Source organism: Triticum aestivum, chromosome 2D, assembly GCF_018294505.1.
Source record: "Triticum aestivum cultivar Chinese Spring chromosome 2D, IWGSC CS RefSeq v2.1, whole genome shotgun sequence".
Taxonomy (NCBI): Eukaryota; Viridiplantae; Streptophyta; class Magnoliopsida; order Poales; family Poaceae; genus Triticum; species Triticum aestivum.
Window position 1 is genome coordinate 621,292,581 of NC_057799.1, and position 7,482 is coordinate 621,300,062.

At 45.8% G+C, this 7,482-nt stretch overlaps 1 long non-coding RNA gene across 1 annotated transcript; it reads left to right on the forward strand.

Annotated features, from left to right (window-relative positions):
• The first annotated feature begins 2,291 nt into the window (after positions 1-2,291).
• Positions 2,292-4,823, forward strand: LOC123050482 (uncharacterized). The gene is made up of 3 exons (XR_006423781.1): positions 2,292-2,447; positions 3,347-3,413; positions 3,855-4,823. It is a non-coding gene; the product is annotated as an uncharacterized lncRNA (long non-coding RNA).
• The last annotated feature ends 2,659 nt before the right edge of the window (positions 4,824-7,482 follow it).

The window sequence follows — 7,482 nt, forward strand, 5'->3', positions numbered from 1 at the left end:
CGAGAGGTAACGATTGATATAGTGGACGATGGTATTCGGACACCGGAATAGTTCCAGATCGTTTCGGGTATTTTTCGGAGTACCGGGAGGTTACCGGAACCCCCGGGGAGAGGCAATGGGCCTCATGGGCCATAGGGGAGAGAGGGGACAACCCACAAGGGGTGGCCGCACCCCCCCATGGGAGTCCGAATTGGACTAGGGGAGGGGGCGGCGCTCCCCTTTCCCTCTCCTACTCCCTCTCCTTTTTTCCCCTTTCCCACTCCGGAAAAGGAAGGGGAAATCCTTTATATACGGGGGCAGGGGGCACCCCAAGGCACATCAATTGTTCTTAGCCGTGTGCGGTGCCCCCCTTCACAGTTTACTCCTCCGGTCATAGCGTCGTAGTGCTTAGGCGAAGCCCTCTGCGGATCACATCACCATCACCGTTGCCACGCCGTCATGCCGACGAAACTCTCCCTCGACACTTTGCTAGATCAAGAGTTCGAGGGACGTCATCGAGCTGAACGTGTGCTGAACTCAGAGGTGCCGTACGTTCGGTACTTGATCGGTTGGATCGCGAAGACGTTCGACTACATCAACCACGTTAATCTAACGCTTCCGCTTTCGGTCTACGAGGGTACGTGGACACACTCTCCCCCTCTCATTGCTATGCATCTCCTAGATAGATCTTGCGTGAGCGTAGGATTTTTCTTGAAATTGCATGCTACGTTCCCTAACACTTACTTGGTCGCAACTGGGGACTTTTGTTTTGTCCGAGGGAGCGGCGTCGAGAGAGATGGTCCCTAGTTGCATGTCCCACACTAGGCATGCAACTGCATGTCTTTTAACTTGGTCGCAACCGGGGGGCATTTATTTTGCCGGAGGGGGTCGCGTCGAGAGAGATGGGGCTAATTGCATGTCCCACACTAGGCATGCAACTACATGTCTTCTAACTTGGTCGCAACTTGGTGGACCTTTGTTTTGTCGCAGGTGGCGACGTCAAGAGAGAGAGGGGCCCAACTGCATGCCCCACACTAGGCACGCAAATGCATGTCTTTGAGCATGGTTGCAACTGCATGTCTTACAACTTAGTTGCAACTCCGACTTTGCCAGTTTCATGTCCCACAATACGCACGCAACTGCATGTCTTCTTACTACGGTCACAACTGGGGACCTTTGTTTTGTCGGAGGGAGCGGCGTCGAGAGAGAGGGGCCCCAGTTGCATGTCCCACACTAGGCACGCAACTGCATGTCTTTTAACTTGGTCGCAATTGGGTGGGCCTTTGTTTTGTCGGAGGGGGCCGCGTCGAGAGAGATAGGGCCAAGTGTATGCCCCGCACTAGGCACGCAATTGCATGTCTTCGAGCATGGTCGCAACTCCATGTCTTATAACTTGGTTGCAACTCGACTTCATTTTTTTGTACGGGTAGACGCACTAGTTGCATGTGCCACAATGGGCAGGCAACTGCATGTCTTCTAATTTGGTCGCAACCGGGGAACATTTGTTTTGTCGGAGGGGGCGGCGTCTAGAGACATGGGGCCAATTTCATGTCCCTCAGTAGGCATGCAACTGCATGTCTTCTAACTTGGTTGCAACTGGGGGACCTTTGTTTTGTCGGAGGGGGCGGCAACGATAGAGAGGTGACCAGCTGCATGTCCAAATATACTCATGCAACCACATGTCTTTCTAGCATGGTCGTACTTAGTGTCTTCTAACTTAGTTTCAACTAGGGGCCTTTGTTTTGTCGGCGGGGTGGCGGTAAGAGAGAGGGGGGCAACTAGTCATGCAATTTGCAAGCGCGGCCCCCCGGACTATAACTATGTCTCTTTACAAACATTTTCGCAACTAGACTTTTTTGCTTGGTCGGAAGGTGGCAGCTCCCCCGTGAATCCTCTATCCCCGCTATGTATCACATGAGCACCATAACACCGCCGTTTTTTGCCATGCCCGCAAACACAAATCAAGCACCCGATCTCACAACTAGTTTGTGTTTTTTCTCTTTTTTTTCTGAAACCATATACATTTTTTCCTTTTTCCTTTTTGCATTTTTTTGTTTTCCCAAGGATTTAATAAAAAAATCTAATTTGTTTTTTGTATCTGATTCAACAATGGAGCTCATTTTCTAAAAAAAAAGGGAGCATATTAAAGGAGAGAAGAGTTACTTGTCCAGATCCTCGGACACATTTTTAATGTTATTTGTGAAGGGAGTGACTATAGACGTTGCTGCTGTTTTCTATTTATTTCCTTTTTAAAGTCTCTGGAATGTGGACCCAGGCTCAACATCTTTCTGGAGGCCACATCACTGTTTGAATTGAGAGAAGAGCATACACAGAGAGAGAAAACGGGAGAGGAAGGAAGCCGCATCACGGGGGCGGCCACATCGAAGGTTTCCGCGGCGGAAGTCGCCGGCAACGAGATGCTCGGCGATCCCGGCGCCCCTCCAGAGTCCTCGCGCCCTGCTGGTGAGGTTAGCTACGGCCCCTTTTCCCCTCTCTCCCCTCCACCCCACAAATCATGCCCCCGTTGCGTGTACGCGAGGTGAAATCGAGCTGCGGGTGTCAATTTTCTATAGTCTAGGGTTCCGTAATTTGGTGAGAATCACGATTATGAGAGGGACTTGCAAGTCCAGAAGAGGGATTTGGGGGGGGGGGGGCACACCAGTTCACGGCGGACCACGCCAGTTCCCATCCCGCTGCACAGCAGCTGCGCCGGTGGTGCTGCCCGACGAAAAGGGGGCAGGGGCAGCTCGGCCGTCTTCTCCATCATCCTCCGGCGCCGCCCCGGTCAGCGAGATGGGGAACTTGGTAGGACTACATCTGAATTTTCTGTGCTTTACGAGAGCGTCAGTCTAATTCTGTTCACTGCCAGTAGACATTCTGTGGTTGTGAATTTACAAGTATCCAAGTTCACTGTCAGTAGACATGTCTGAATTACTTAGGTCAGTACTCCTGTAGTACTACCGTGCAAGTGATCTGCACCTGTTAGTTTTTTTACCACTATAGTTGATGGATTTAGCTATCTTCTGTGTCTCTCAAGGTAGGAGATTTGCTGCTGATAGTCTTGACTAATTAAGGCATCTCTTAATCTTTTCAACATCAATTTTTCCATATTTATTCAAAAGTTGTTCTGCTTTTAGCTTCCTCTCTCCAACTCATGGAATGTTGGATTTGTAGTGCCTGTTTTGGTTTTGTTTGTCTGAACTACCGAAACAGACACTTGATGTTTTACATTTCCATAAGAAAATCTGGGAGTGTTTCCTTTTACTAGTTACAATTAGCAATATGTGAACGGATTAACCATCCTCACTTAATCTCTACCACAGTTTTATGACAAGCTTTTATTATCTCAGATTTTTTTGTTTGCCAGCTAGGGGATATATGGTGCGAATCTAGATTCTGGGATGGAGTTTGCAAATGGAGATGACGATTTTTGGGTATGTTTTTTTTTGCGCTTTTTTTGGGTGTGAATCACAAATCTGAGGGAGTGAATTAGTGTTTTGTTTGGCTTGACCTCGTACTTTTCTGAGTGCGAAATGAAGAGAACAAATTCCATGGCCGACGTTGAAATAGAGGTAGGTAGCTGAGATTTTTTCAAAGGTAACTATTGAATTCTGCTGTGATGTACTTGGACTTGGTTGTTACTGATGTCCCTTCAATTGCCTGCTTGCACTGAGCATTGCCAATGCTTGTTTGAATTTTCTGAGGCATTCGGCATACTGAGATTATTATTATTTATTTTCTAAGGCACTCGCATTTGGCATGACCCTGCATTTTTTTACTTTTCTTGCATGCTAGAACTTGATGTGCAACAGAGTACCAGATTATATTCATCAAGGCAGATAACTTAAAGAGTTTATTTTTGTTGTTCATGAAAGCACATACATGTTGTGCAAATGCACTTGAAGATAGCAAGGTGCAGGTGGCAGGTTCCAGCGACGGCGCCACTACCCCTGCTCGACGCGACCCCTTGCGGTGGCTGGCCTTGTTTGGCAGCCATCCGGCGGCTGCTGCTCTGCGCTGGCCGGTGCTTCCCTACATCGACGGTGACGACACGTGGTTTCCCTCTCGGTGCTGACGGTCCTCTCCGGCGGTCTGCTTCCCCGTCTCCTGCCTGCTCTACTTCGGCGGTATTTGGGGTTCTGGTCTTGGGCCGGGGCGAAATCCCTGCGCAGCGATGACCTGCGCTGACAACGGCGACACCTGAGAGTGCCGTAACCTCCACAGAGGCGCTGTCATGGCCCAGACTGACCCTCTCCTCGAGCACCGGGGGAAACCCTTGGTCCAGTTCATTGGACAAGGCAGCGGCGGCGTCTCAGCGCCATTCCCTTCTTGAAGGCGTTGCTTGGGTCGCACTTGGAGTCCCCGATGCGGCAACTGGAGATGGTGGCCTCCCCGGTCTTCCGGCGAGGCTTGCTGGTAATGCAATGCTGTGATGAGTGCTTCAGCATAGAGCGTGGGCGTCCGGGGCGCTATGTACGCCGGCGCCGGCATGTCCAAGACGATGGCTTCACTAGTCCTGGTTGGGTCCTGCCATCCACCTGCCGTCTCCTAGGCACTTATGGGTGGAAGGTACGTTGGCCTGGACAGCCCTGGAGATGCGATCTTCTTTGGAGGCGCCTGGCAACGGCTGTGATGTGGCCTTGAGGCTCTGAGTCTAGTTACCTCACCGTTCATGGTTGGAGGCTGGACAAGGCTAAACCTTTCGTAGTTGCAGTCTGTAGTTGGTAGCACCTCCTCGCCTGCTCGTTTGGTGAGGACGATGATGTGTGTGCGTGTGTCCCTCCTCTTGGGAGGTTGTACCTGTACTACTGTTCTCTTCCTGTTCAATGAAATGAAACGCAAACTCTTTTGCGTTTTCTCGAAAAAAAGATGGTTGGGATGCCAGATTCATCACCGTTTGTTGATGTTGCACATGTTGGACACCAAGGTATGGCTGCTGCACATGGAGAATGATGTTCTAAGTTCCTTTTTTTGGCCACCCTTGTGAACAACCTTTTTTCCAAAAAAAAAAGCAATCTTACATGAACCGGTGTCAGCAGATTAACTGGGACTGGTCCGCAGCTGTTTGGAGTTCTTTGTGCCATAGTTCCGTCCAGCACCTACAAAATGAAGAGCAAACATTGTTGCTGAGGTATATTTGGCCATCCACAAGAAAGGTTCATTTTTTCTATGCCTCTGTTTCTTTTTTCTTAGTTCACACTATACATTCTTGATCTTCTGTAGTCACCAAACTAGATGTTAACTATGCTACATTTTTCTCATCTTTTTCTGTACACTAGGCAGGGTCATGTATGATAATATCCTTGTAATACAACCCCACTGTAGCAAATCTTGAAAAAAGTTCAGTCTTTCTTTTTAGTGTCTTGTGCAGGGGAGAGGGCAGCACCCTACTGATTTCTGTTTTAATTACCAAGCCATATTATGCCCTAAAACATGAACCAATCAATCCATATACAACTTTTGTAGGGAGGAGTCCAACATCAATTTTTCATGGACATACAGTTAAAAATAAAATGATTTTCTGCTGTCAGAATTGCTACAACACACATGCCGGTCAAATACTACTTGATTCAGTTTTGCCTCTTCTTGAATTTTTCCTACCAATTATAACTCTAACCTCTGTCCCATCAGGAATCTTCCATACTGCTGCAGGATTGCTGTTACAAACATGAGAAGAGAGAAAAGAAAATCAGATCTAGAACAAATCAGAAAAGAGAAGGCGGGAGGAAAGGTGGGAGGGGGAGAAAATCAGGAGATCAGACGCCCTTACACTAGTGAGTTTCTCCATGCTTGTGGGCATGAGGTTTTGCCTGGGTTCAGTCAAAAAGTACAGTTCATAAAGCAGAGCAGCAAATATATTTTTTATCTTTTCCTATGTCGTCCGGGCCCACAAGCAAACAATGTCATGGCCCAGCCCAACAAACAAACAAACAGGAAAAGAGAAACCAGCCCAGGTGTTAAGCCGGTTCAACCCAGGAGATAGAGAGCTACTTAACAGGCCTAATCTACATATGATGACGTCAGCCGACTGTGAAGTCTCAGTCGACTGAGACCTAGACAGTCCCTTAGTAGTATAATGCATGTAGGATGCTACAAAATCATCAAAATGAGTGTAGTTGTTTTGAAATAGTAGTTACAACAATTAGTACACTTACTAAGATCCACATTCCCGGTGCAATTCAAACAAGAGTTAAATACACTAAGGGTGACTCAGCTTGTTCGGCGCGGTCAGTTTGGTGTCTAAAATTGTAAAATACATGAAACTGGTGCTCAAACTTATCTAGCTGTGCAAATACGGTGCCTCCTTCCGTTTCCAGGCGTACGCTATGCCGGCATGGCGTGACAGCGTGGCGGTGGTTCACATGTAAGTGACTGAGAGCAAGGGGAGGAGCTGGGTAGCCTGCGCGTGAGGAATCGCCTCATATTTTATTTAATCACGTATTAAAGCCAACAGTAAAAATAAATTGCATGACTTAGAATCCATGCTGAGATCTCACAGTCGCAGATTGCATTATACGCACAGGCTATCCACCACACCAAAATATGCACAGTGGACTTCCATGAGGTCGAATTATATATACAGCGTTGCTTTGCAAAAGGTTACTTTGGAGCACGGGCATTGTGCCTGTTTCTCTGAAGTTCAGAGAATTGGATTTTTACAACTAAAAAAAATTCCAAAATCTTTATACGTGCACACATAGAAGTGTAATATATTGTGTGAATCTTCATCAAAATTCGCATTTGTATGTAGAGATAAAAAAAAAGATACATACATTCAAAATTTTGCTTGTTATTTGGCTGGAATTTTGTCTTTATTGCAAGGCATAATATACATAAATTTGTATGAAATTTGACAGTCAGAGCACATGCATACGTTTCTGGTGTGAAAAAAAGCTGAACTTTTAAGTGACAGTTTTGAACCTTAAAAAAACATGCCCAGTGGCCACCGTGCTCCGAAAATCCGATTTGGCCGCTATGTACCTCTTCAAGCTATTCTTTTATATATGGTACTCATTTGGGCCCACACAAGTTTTATTTTTATTTTTCAAGTTTGTGTTTATTTTTTGTCTTTGATATTGCTTTACCTTTTGAATGAAGAAATGCAAGAAAAAGTTACAACTGACATAAACTTAAAAGAAAGTGCTAGTGCATTTCATGTTTTCGGAAAATGTTTCACATGTATTCAAAAGTTATAACGTGTTTTCAAAATTCATCAGGTTCAACATGTTTTAAAATATGTTCATCAAGTATTAAAAAATTGTTGTGTAAAATTATCCTTACAATTCTACAAACACGGTTGACATGTTTTGATACATTTCTAGAATTTAATATTATTACACAGTAATTTTCATATATGTTGAATAATTTCAAAAATACAATGCTGTCAATTTTTTGATAATTTTGTATTTCAGAAATACAATGAAGGTACACCATAATCATGTATCCTTCTGGTCTAGAATGAAGATATATAAATTTACACAATAATCTTAAATATTTTTTGAA